An 11,604-nucleotide genomic window follows, 5' to 3' on the forward strand; every position below is an offset into this window, starting at 1 on the left:
GAATGAAATACTAGAGCGTTTAGATGGAAAATGATCCATAGCCACTTGGGGGAGACCAGAAAATATATTTAGAAAAGATGGTACTCGAGGTACTTGGGGACACTTTTTATAGCTTATTGTGGTAGAGAAAGAAGGTTCGAAACTGATGGAAGAGTCTGAGCAAAAATCGCATAGATGGCAGGGTTCTGGGGGGCATTTGGGGCTAGCAGGAATCCCAGTATGGCTGGATTGTGGAGCAGCGGTAGGGGAGAAAGGGAAGCAGATGCTAATATGGGACCATGCGTTGGAGGGCGAAATGCCAGGGAGAGGAGTTTATAATTAATGTGGTGGGCAGTGGGAATTCACTGTCATTTGTGACTGGGAGAAAGACATGTTTGTGGCTGTGCCTTAGGAAGACTGTTCTGGCATGTTGTGGGGGATGAATTGAGGAGACCGATTTGAGGGCTGTTTGCAGTAGATCAGGTGAATGGAGGGGTGGGGGGTCCAGTGATAGCACAGAGGGATGATTGTTACGGCCATGAAGTTAGAAGACAAGTCAAAGGGCTCAGAGCTTTCTGGATAGGAACTGAGAGAATGGAGGTGGTGTACACAAAAGAAAAATTTTTAGGTGGGAAATTAATTTGGGGTGAAAGACATTCATTCAAATCCTCTTATCTGGAAGTATCTTCCCTTCTGTAGTCTATATACAGTGAAACCTCATAAGGTGGGTGAGGTATAAGCTGGATCATGGGGTTCTGCCTTTTATGGCACTTTCAGAATGTTCACATGAGTTAGCATCAACAGCCTTGTGATGGTCTGGTTTCCATAGTTGGTATAAAATTGGGGACTTCTGCAGTATCTTCTAGAACAGTTTCTAAAGTTCAGAAAGTTCTAAAGTTGAGAAAATGCTTAAAGATGAATTCCTGGAAATCTCTTTGAATCTTTTTGGGGGAAATAAAAGCAGATCATAGTTCCCTGTAGAACTATTTATTATTTATAATTTCACCGAAGTCTAATGTATAGTCTATGACAGAGGAAAGAGAAGGTGATCAGTATATAGGAGGGAAAAGGAGATGTTCATCAACATATGGAGGGAAAAACCTAGTGCAAAAAATTTCAAGTTGATGTCAGACAGATGTGAAGCTAGATTTTCAGTATTGGTTTACTGGATGCAAAACACAAAACGAAACCAGCCCAGTTATAAAAACCAGACCTTATTCGAAAGTGACCTAAATGATACTGTCAGAGTTTAGTTATTGGCCAAGTGAGATTACCACATGAAAACAAGCAGGTATTTACTCGTGGCCTCTAATGTTTTTACCATGTTTCAGGATAGAGAAGGTCATGCCACTGCAAGAAAATTTGCCCAAGGGCATTGACATCCTGGAAATTGACTCTGCCTATCTTGAGGAGGTCCCCTAGTTCCCGAGTGGTGGAAGTTTTTTTCAGGAGATATTTTGGTAATAGGCCTACTGATAATAACTGTTTAATAGCACAGTTTTCTTTTAAAGAACTGAAGAAATTTTTTTAAAATTCTGATTTTTCTTTATGGTGACCTGTAAAGTTGGAATGGAAATATATTGATTATATATATATAGCCATAATGTCTTTCCTGTATATTTGGGACAAATAAAAGAACTCTATCCCACTTACCTCCAAACTGATTAAAGAATTAACCAGTCTTTCAAAAAAAAATGTGGAGATGTTTTAGCTCTGGCTAAACATGTTCATTTAGCGAGTGAAAATGATTTTCTTCAAAACCTTGGATATTACATTTAGTTTTGGATGTGTTTGATAAACTCAGTGTTTAAAATATACCCCATCAAACTTTGGTCTTGTGTATGCTGACAAAGATCATTATGATCTGTAGAGGTTAGAAATGAAAATCAAAAGACAAAGTATCAGAAAAATAATAAGCATATAAGTCAAAGTGACCCTAAATGCAAATGGAAGGAAATATAAGATGGCATAATGATAAAACTATGCAAGGCAAAAGATTAAGAAAATTCATTACAATTATGAGAAATAACTAGGAAAGACCATTTTGAGGTAACTGTAGCAGAATAAAGGGATTGGCAGCACTCTCCATAGTTTTCCTGCAGTGATTTCTAAAATACCGAGTAAGGTTTTGTATTTCTCATTAGCTAAGTCTTAGAAATATGCCCTCTAATGTGACTCATATGGATATATGGAGTAACTACAAAAATATTGTGGAACTTGAGCTTAATATAGATGAAATATGTTTTCTCTGTATCATAAATTGTGAAAAATTGTTCTGATACAGTGCTGTAATGCATTCATCTGGGATCTCCAGAACTTTAGGAGTTTAGACATGTGTGACTTGCATGTCAGGATCAGGGTTTTCATTTTGCTGACTCTGGGTTGGTTTTCACAGTCCGTGATTTGTGAGCTCTAAACAAGGATAATGGTAACCAGGCATACCATGATATCATGACTAAAACTGGACTCTGGCCCAGATGGGAAAGCTAATGGTAAGCATAATGAGACCTTGCATGTATTGAGTGCCTACTGTATGCCAAGTATGAACCTATTTGCCACGAATTAACTTATTTAATCCTCACAACAGCCCTATTATACATATGAAGAAACTGAGACACAGAAGTTAAGTAACTTACTCAAGCTCACACAGTCAGGATGTGGCAGACCTGGGATTTGAATCCAGGACTTCTGGCTCCACACTCGAAACTCCACTGTACAGTAATATCTCACATGTTGTGGTATTTTTGTACCACTGTTGGTGACATCCTCAAGTCTCTTTGGCATTCTTATCATGGTATCTGTCTATCTCTTTGGACTTTTTTTTTTTTTTTTCTCGCTGTTCTGATGCAGCAACAGGACCCTTTTTTGATTCAGAGAATATGGTGCCCTTAGTGAATCATCAAGATGTCCATGACAATTTCAGGGGTTTTCTGTAGAGATCTCATTTCTTTCCTTTCCTTTTCTTTCTTTCTTTCTTTCTTTCTTTCTTTCTTTCTTTCTTTCTTTCTTTCTTTCTTTCTTTCTTTCTTTCTTTCTTTTTCTTTCTTTCTTTCTTTCTTTCTTTCTTTCTTTCTTTCTTTCTTTCTTTCCTTTCTTTCTTTCTTTCTTTCTTTCTTTTCTTTCTTTCTCTCATTTCTGAATTCTGACTCAACCCACCAGAATGATTTGATAGTGATGGTGTATGACTTACACCAGTTACATGAATGAAAATCCTCAACCACATTTGCTGGTGGAAAAGAAATTAACATTTTTGGAACACATAGCCTCTGTAAATAAGAACACCTTCTACTCGTTCTATATTAGTTTGAATTTTAGAGAGATTCATTAATGTTTAGGGTACTAACAGTGCATGGGCCAAAACTAATGGGAGAGTTGTGTGATATGAGAGATACAGTGAATCACATGACAGCCAGGATTCTCAAGGCCAAACTAAACAATGTTACTGAGAATACATACAAGTTTACTACCCAGTTAAAAAATTTCTTGTGCACTAATCATCTCATTGCTTTTGTGTATCAGATTTTTCCAAGTAATGCTCATCAGCACCAGCCTGTTTTAAAACAGAGCCTCCTTAAAGCACTTCACATGTATACAAGGGCAAGACAACAAATATTACAGTCCCATTATAGATCTGAGGGGGAAAAGAAGGCACAGAAGTGTTAAAAAGCCTGATGAAATCCTAAATTAGTAGTGGCCCAGTTCCTTAGTAGATTGGATTATTCAGGAGAGAACCAGGGACCCCCTTTAGTCCATGTATTTTGAGTTGTAGTGTGCGCCAGGCCCCCGGTGGTGTCCTAAGAACGCAGAAATGAATAAGCACCTTCCTTGCACTCAGAGGGCACCTAATCTACTTCTCTCTTCTCTGCTAAATCTTTTTGTCTCTAAATCTTGCATGATCCTGCTGCCACATTGAGATCTAGTTCAGTAGTTTCATAATGCCCCCTTCTCTCCCTGGCTAAAGTCACAGTGCCTTGGTGACTTTTACTCTGAAATCCATGGAAATGTGAAGTTTACTGTTTTGCTCTCCCTGATAAAATATAGCATAATAACTAGTTGCTGGGTTACTGCGTAAAACACAGGCCCCAAATGTAGCCAGGAAGAGCAGTTAGCAATTAAGGAAAGGAAATGACCCGTGGGTTTGAAACTCAACACACGGCCCATGTACTTCTTAGCATAGAAAGGCATCTGGGTTACTTAGGCAACTTTTATCACTAAGGAAGTAGTTTTGGTGACTCATGCTCATCCAGAATGACTTCTTTCAAAATCTGTGTATTTGGTGACTTTACCATCAGGCTTCTGTTTTCCTTTTCCTTTGGACTGGGATAGAAAAAAGCTACATTTGGATGGCATGGGTTTATTACTTAGTAGCATATTAGTCACTGGCTGGCCCTGTTTTGAAATTTAATGGACTCGTGGTGATCAGAGTAAAAGGTCAGTAGTTCTTGCCCTGCATTGCTATATTAAATGTAGAACTAAGATTATTTTTTAAGCAGAAATGTTATGTCTTATATTAACAACGTTTCTTGTCAGTTACTTTTTATTATTTGATGTAACGATACTGCTATTGAAAATACTGGTCACATTAAAGGACTTTATACCATAACCTAAAATGCCTTAGTTTTCCCCCAAGGAGATGAAAAATGGAATTAAAATTGTCCATGGAGACCTGTCTGGAGGTGATAATTACAAAAATAAAGGAACCAGAAGGGAACTCCTCTGCGGCTTCTCTCTTCAGATTATCTGTCTACCTGCTTGATGTTCTAATAGTATTTACTGACAACTGATATTTTTCTGTGTTAAAAAATAGTAGAGAAGTTGTAGAAGAAGTGAGCTAACTCTAAGAGTGATAGGCCGATAATGTGTTTGGAGAATTATGGAAGAACTTACTATTGACAAAGAAAACTGGGAGCCAAGCCCAAGTGATTGGGCTCTTGGGGTTGGTTGCAGAGGCTCTGGGTTCGCCTGGTAACCTTCTCGATACCAGTGTTTAGTGCGGCCAGCATAGGGCTCACCTGGATCGTCTTTATATCTTTTGTTCTAACTCCAGAAATCATGCCGTAAGTCTCAAAAATGTAGCTGTTTTCATTTTGCTTTTAATTTAGCCCTTTTCTGTTTTTAATTTTGTGGCTGGAAAAGCTTGAAAAAGGCAATGAGTCATGACAACCATTTCTTTTTCTTCCAGATAGAAGCCTTCAGTGTGAGGCCAGGGCACGGAGCACCATTTGTGTGATTCATGAGCCTTAGCAGCCGAGCCCTTTTCTGTGGGCCCCCTTTAAGGGAACATGGGAGAAGGGGCTAGTCCAGTGGTTCTCAAAGTGTGGTACCCTGACCAGCAACATCAGCATAACCTGGTGTTTGTTGGCGACACTAACCTTAGACTGACTGAGTCAGAACCCACCAATCTGGTTTTTAAAAAGACTTCCAGATGATTCCAAGGAGTGCTGAAGTCTGAGAACCACAAATTATTAGTATTTGTGGCCATGAAGAGTATGAAAAATATAGTGGTTGGAGAGTGGGGACGTTTATGAGTCTGTTGATGAGGAAATGAAGAATAGATAGAAAAGAATGTTTTAACTTTAGAATTCAAAAAATAAAAAGTCTGGAACTTAATGAGGAGGATTGATTGCTTGCAAGAACCCAGAGAAGGGCAATCCAGATGAGTGGGGTACTGTGAACTATATTGGCATGGTTCTGAAATTCTCGAATAATCTCTTATGAGAAAAGGCATGTCTTTCTGTATGAGGACATACATTCAACTCAGGTTTATAAAATCCTTTAAGACTCTCATGTTCCATTGGCTTCACTAACTCATTTGCATCTTGAGGCCCCTGTTTCTGCATCTGAAAACCATCTGCATTGTTACTTGCCACAAATGGTCTCATCAGAATGAAGTCAGAGATTCAGGATCTGTAAGAGGATTTGTGAAGTGATTTGATTACTGAAAAATGTGAAGCGTAAGGAGGAAGAATAATTAATATCAATATTGACATTAAAGAGGGGCTTAGAAGGTGATACAAAAATGGGTGGCTATTTCAACTTCCCTTGGACGCATACTGCCTTTAGTCCTGGCTCTGTCGTGTATTAGTTTCTGATGTTAAGTAAATCACAGGTTTTCAAAGCTTTTCACCTTAGTTTCCTCAACAAAAATATAGCATCAATGATACCTACTCAGAGGATTGTTGTGAGAAAAAAAATTAGGTTAAAATATAAAAATGCAGCTTGTAAAGGTCAAACATTACACATTTTAGATATTGTTGTTAGGATTGTTGTTATTTTATGTCTGGGTTGAGGAAGCTTTGTGATTGTTGACATAATGACATCCAGGATTTTGGAATAAATGTGTACATCAGCAGATTTTATGATTACAAAAAATAGCTATGTTTGCTTTTCTACTAATTCTCCTCCAGTGGAATGTTTTCATTTTCTCGTGAAATAAGGGAGATCCACATATGTTTTATTAAAGAAAGCAAGCCTGATATTTTTTATCCTTTGAACCAAGAGACTACATTTCACTCATTCTTTCAGGGAAAGATGACAGATTGAGGAGTCAGGCTACCTGGGTAAATTCCCAAGTTCTGCATAAGCCTCAGTTTCCTTGTATATAAAAAGGAGGTGTTAATAATACAGAGCTGTATGAAGATGAAGTGAGAAATGTATATAAAAAATACGTAGTAGAGGGGCACAGAGTAAGCACCCAGTAATGTGGGTTGTTATTAAACTACAGCATGAAGCGGGGCAATGTGTCTGAAAAGTCAAGGGCAGGAGAAAATAAGAAGACAAGGGGACAGCTTATGAAATGGCTGTCTTTGCAAATGAAATTTTGCAATGAAAATTCAAGCAGGTCCCATGACTTTCCTGGTAACTCTTACTAAATTAAACAATTCTGTTTATAATAGAGAAAATTAATCATAGTGATTTATAATCTGCATGTCTACCTAATAATCAAAATTTCAATCTTGCTTTAAAGTTACACGTCTTCCCTCTCCAGGCTTGAGAGTGCTGGATGCAAGGGAATGGGAGTACTAGATTTCTCTTTACTAAGTGCTTCTCCTCCTCCTTTCCCATCTTGCTAACTAAGGTCTCTTGCTGCTTCAGGGTTAGATCTCATTGAGAAGAGGTGAGGGAGATAAGAAAGTTCTTTCTTGACAAGTACTGTTGGTGATTTAGAGTTTACCTGTCTCCATTTGGCGTGTGTCTAAAACTGGCCCTTTTTCTAGCAGGTGCTTCTTTGGGGACTTCTCATCATTGGGATGGCTCTCTCAAAGCGTCCTTAACATGCAGAGGTGCATTCATATTTAGTCTTCCACAGTCCCTAGAAGTCACTCAGAAGTATACTTTTTGCTTCTTTTTTTATATATACTTTTTTTATTTATTTGAGAGAGAGAGACACAGTGAGAGAGGGAACACAAGCAGGGGGAGAGGGAGAGGGAGAAGCATACTCTTTGCTTCTTTTTTGCTGTGGTAATTTCTTTCCAGGGGCTCATCCTCCCTACAGGATCTAAAAACAGCGAGCTCTCCCTTGTATGGTTCAGATCTGGTCAAAGGGACTTTACTTTCTAGAACTCAGAGGCTAGAGGATGGGTACAGTTGTAAACTCCCAGGGTGGTCCTTTGAAGCTCTTTGTGTTGGGCCTGAGGTGAATAGCAAACAGCTCCATAGACCTTCTGGGGAAAAGGTCAATCCACACAGCATACTGACAACTTCCTCCAAAAACTTTCATCTTCTGGGTGCATGGGTGGCTCAGTTGGTTAAGCGTCCAACTCTTGGTTTCTGCTCAGGTCATGATCTTAGGGTCATGAGATCAAGCCCTCCATTGGGCTCCCCCCCTCAGTGGGGAGTCTGCTTCCTCTCTCCCTTATCCCCCACCCCATGCTCGTGCATGTATGTTCTGTTTCTTTCCCACCCTAAAATAAAATAAATCTTAAAAAAAAACAACTTACGGGCGCCTGGGTGGCTCAGTCGTTAAGTGTCTGCCTTCGGCTCGGGTCACGATCCCAGGGTCCTGGGATCGAGCCCCACATCGGGCTCCCTGCTCGGCGGGAAGCCTGCTTCTCCCTCTCCCACTCCCCCTGCTTGTGTTCTCTCTCTCGCTGTGTCTCTCTCTCTCTGTCAAATAAATAAATAAAATCTTTAAAAAACAAAACAAAACAAAACAACTTTCCTCTTCAATAATCTCTAACTCATTTATACCTTCAACATGGATAGATAGATGGTTGTAAAAGTTATGTCACTCTTTCTGGTGCCCTTCCTTTGAAAACTTTGCATTATAGTGTTGTATTTCACTTCAGAATGTGGTTTCTACTGTGTGCTGCATGAGTTGAAACTTGTACTTTAACTCCTATTAAAGGAAAGAGGAAAAGATCATATTGGGGATGCCCTAAGTTGGGGATGCCCTGACTTCTCAGACCATCACCCTCAAGTTGTTGTTGCTGCCAAGGAGAAAATGGTTTGTCCATGCATGAGAGTCAATGGTTTGACCCTCATGAGTGCCCAAATCACAAAGTAAAGCTTTCAGTGTGAGCGAGTGTTTTTTCAGATGTTCATATTTAATTATTTCCTTATAGGCAGCTTTTGTTTTTTAAAGTGACTGACTTACATTATTTGTGACTTACATTATCAATCTTGGGGCTGACTTATGTTATTGTTTTGGGAGCTAAAATGTGTTTAAAAATGGTGTTCAGATGAAGTTGGAGAACTGTTAACTTTTACCAGTTGTAATCCGATCCTAAACTCCCACTTGTATTTAAATAAACTTGTCTTGAGACAAATTAAATATGTTATGTATTGTGTTTAAATTTTTTAAATTATTATTATTGTTATCATATTTGCATTTCAGGCATAACATTTTCTAATGTGAAAGCTCACATGTGGCTGCATGTGTACAAGAAGATGCAGCTCTGAACTCAGGCCCAAAATGTCTGCGACTGCCTTGTGGTAGTTCTGGAGGTAGGTATCTAAGTACACGACGAATATGGACTTGGACTTGAAATGTCATGTAAGCCTCCTTTTTTGGTGTTTTTGTAGATACTAGGTACTATTGTGAAAATTACATGGACCTCTGAAAAATTGCTGGGAGTTTGAAAATTGGGTATGTTAGGTATATTTGTCTAATAACTCTTAATATCAATTTGGTTATTTTTTTCAAGTATGCCTGATTGGCATGGTGGAGTTAGGATAGTAAAACCTTGAGATAATGACTAAATGCCCATCTATGCATCCATCCACCCAAGGGGGGGGGCTTCTAAAATATTAGAATTTTGTATTACAATTGCCCATGGTTAAAAATAAATCATCGTCATAATAAAACATTGACACTAATCTGAATTTTTTTTTTTTTTAAAAGCAAAGTCTGTATTTTGGTTCCTAATTGTGAAAAATGAGAGCACTATTTTATTTTTTACTCTTGAAATACTTTCTATTTGATGACTTTTTAAATAAGTTTATGGGAACAATATTGGCAAGGCCAGGTGCCTATTATACCTTAGTATTCTTTTCTTTCCTCCTCCTCTCATTTTGTCTTCCCTGTTCTCCTTGTCTCTTTCTTTCTTTTTCTTTCCAGATAGCTGGGGATGCGCTCAGAGGAGATGATGATACTTGGGAAGATGACCTGAACCTGTCAACTTTGACCCAGTTAAAGGAAAGAAAGAAAGAGACTTCTAAATTTTGTGGCAACACTGTAATTTAAACAGGATTTAGTGTGGCAACAAGCTGCATGGTGTATCAAAGTGGATGCAAAGATGGTAAACTGGAAGGAGGTCTGGAAAGGAGGGAAATGAATAATGAGCTCTACTTTAGACAAAGCAAAGAGTGTGTGTGTGTGTGTGTGTGTGTGTGTTATCAAGGTTTAAAAAGGCTTTATTAAGTTTGAGACATCAAGGGGCACCTGGCTGGCTCCATCAGAGGAGCTTGCAACTCTTGATCTTGGGTTCAAGCCCCACCTTGGGCGTAGAGCTTATTTAAAAAAATAACGTAAAAATAAATTGGAAGCAAAAAAAAAATGGAAGCATCAAGATGAACTTGAACTTTAAAAGCTCCCTTCTAAAGCTGAAAGAGTCTAGACTGCCCCTGGTATATCACTCTCTCTAAAGTTAGTTCTGTGGAATATCTAATGTTCTGTTACTCTTCCAATAAAAGAAAGTGGGAGGGTAACTGGTACCAAATCTGGGGCAAATATCCAAATGAGCTTAGAACCGGAAGGAATAGCCAAGAAATGTTTGCAAAAGAGGTTCCTAGTAGGTGTGAAAATGTATTACAAAGTTCCAGTATTTGCCCGTGTGGTTCGCCAGCAGGAATAGCAGGCATACCCCAAGAAGGGCTAGCCGCCATGGGGACGATGCTACCTTAGGGTATATTGTGTGAACGAGGACGTATTCCCTTCCACCGTGGAAGGGGAATCTAGGTATTTACGGAAAAGTTGGGTTTAAAACCTCACCTTGCATACCATATCAAAATAGATTTAAAAAATGAAATGTAAAGGAAGAGAACATACAGGTGAGTTTAGCTCATTTTTTTTCTAAGTATGGGACTTCCTAGGCTTAAAAAGGCATCAGATAAATCACAAAGGAAAACTGTGTATATTTGACTGCAGAAAATTAAATACGTTTGTGTCATGAAATATTATAAACCAAATCCAGTGGAAACTGATGAATCGGGAGGCATTTTTACAACACACGTGGTTGACAGCTTTATAGCAACAAAAATAAAATTGCGGTAATGCAGTCAGAAACTCATATTATCCCAATAGCAAAAGGACAAATATGACAAATAACTAACAAAAGAAAAAATTACAGATGTCCCATAAACATGTGATAATTCACCCTTGATGTTCATAAAAAAAGGGAAAATAAAAATAGCACACTAATTTTTTGGCCTATAAGATAGACAAAAGTTTCAAGTGACAACACTTGTTCATGAGGATACAGAAGGTGAGCATTCTCAGCAACTGCTGATGGGCTCATAATCGTTTTGGAAATGCATCAAGAACTTAGGTGACAATTATGTCTTTCACCTAGTAATACCCACTTCTAGATTCTATCTAGCTGATGAGAACATCAGAGCATTTGAATATTTATATGCAAGAATTTCATTGCACTGTTCATGTGGCAAAAAAACCCGAATCCTCTTAAATGTTCAATACTGAGAGACTAGAAAAAGAAATTATGGTTGTTTATGTACTACAGAAACTACTAAGGCAGGAAAGATATCCAGCGAACCATTGAATATGGATGATTTTTAAGGATGAGGGTGGAATCAAGGTTTTTTTGGAAGCTGTATCTTTTTTTTTTTTTTTTTTTTTGCTTTTGTAATTTGCTTTACCCCTCCAAATTAGCATGCATTACTTAGAAAATTCAGAAAAAGGTGAAGATGACACGTGAAAAGTGATATATCCCTTTGATAGAAATGCAGAACTGGTCATGATAAAATGTCAGATGGGAAAAAAACCAGAGTATAAAACATAAATGCAATAAGATTATGATTTTGGTAAAATATAGTTAGTGCAAAGACTAGAGAGAGATACTAAAATATTAGCTATGGTTATCTCTTTGGGTTTTTAAGATTTTCTTTTAAAATATATTTTCCTATTTTCCAGATTATGTGTGATGGGCATAAATATTTTATTAGTTG

At 38.2% G+C, this 11,604-nt stretch overlaps 1 long non-coding RNA gene across 3 annotated transcripts; it reads left to right on the forward strand.

Annotated features, from left to right (window-relative positions):
• LOC118021535 lies at positions 1-11,075 on the forward strand. Of its 3 annotated transcripts, XR_004682213.1 has the most exons (4): positions 1-1,439; positions 2,375-2,471; positions 8,816-8,925; positions 9,539-11,075. It is a non-coding gene; the product is annotated as an uncharacterized LOC118021535 (long non-coding RNA). The 3 variants fall into 3 exon arrangements; XR_004682211.1 differs by lacking the exon at positions 1-1,439 and having other exon boundaries at positions 1,463-2,471; XR_004682212.1 differs by lacking the exons at positions 1-1,439; positions 2,375-2,471 and adding an exon at positions 3,085-4,410.
• The last annotated feature ends 529 nt before the right edge of the window (positions 11,076-11,604 follow it).

The sequence above is a fragment of the Mirounga leonina genome, unplaced genomic scaffold, assembly GCF_011800145.1.
Source record: "Mirounga leonina isolate KUSES-001 unplaced genomic scaffold, KU_Mleo_1.0 Mir_175, whole genome shotgun sequence".
In the NCBI taxonomy this organism is placed as follows: Eukaryota; Metazoa; Chordata; class Mammalia; order Carnivora; family Phocidae; genus Mirounga; species Mirounga leonina.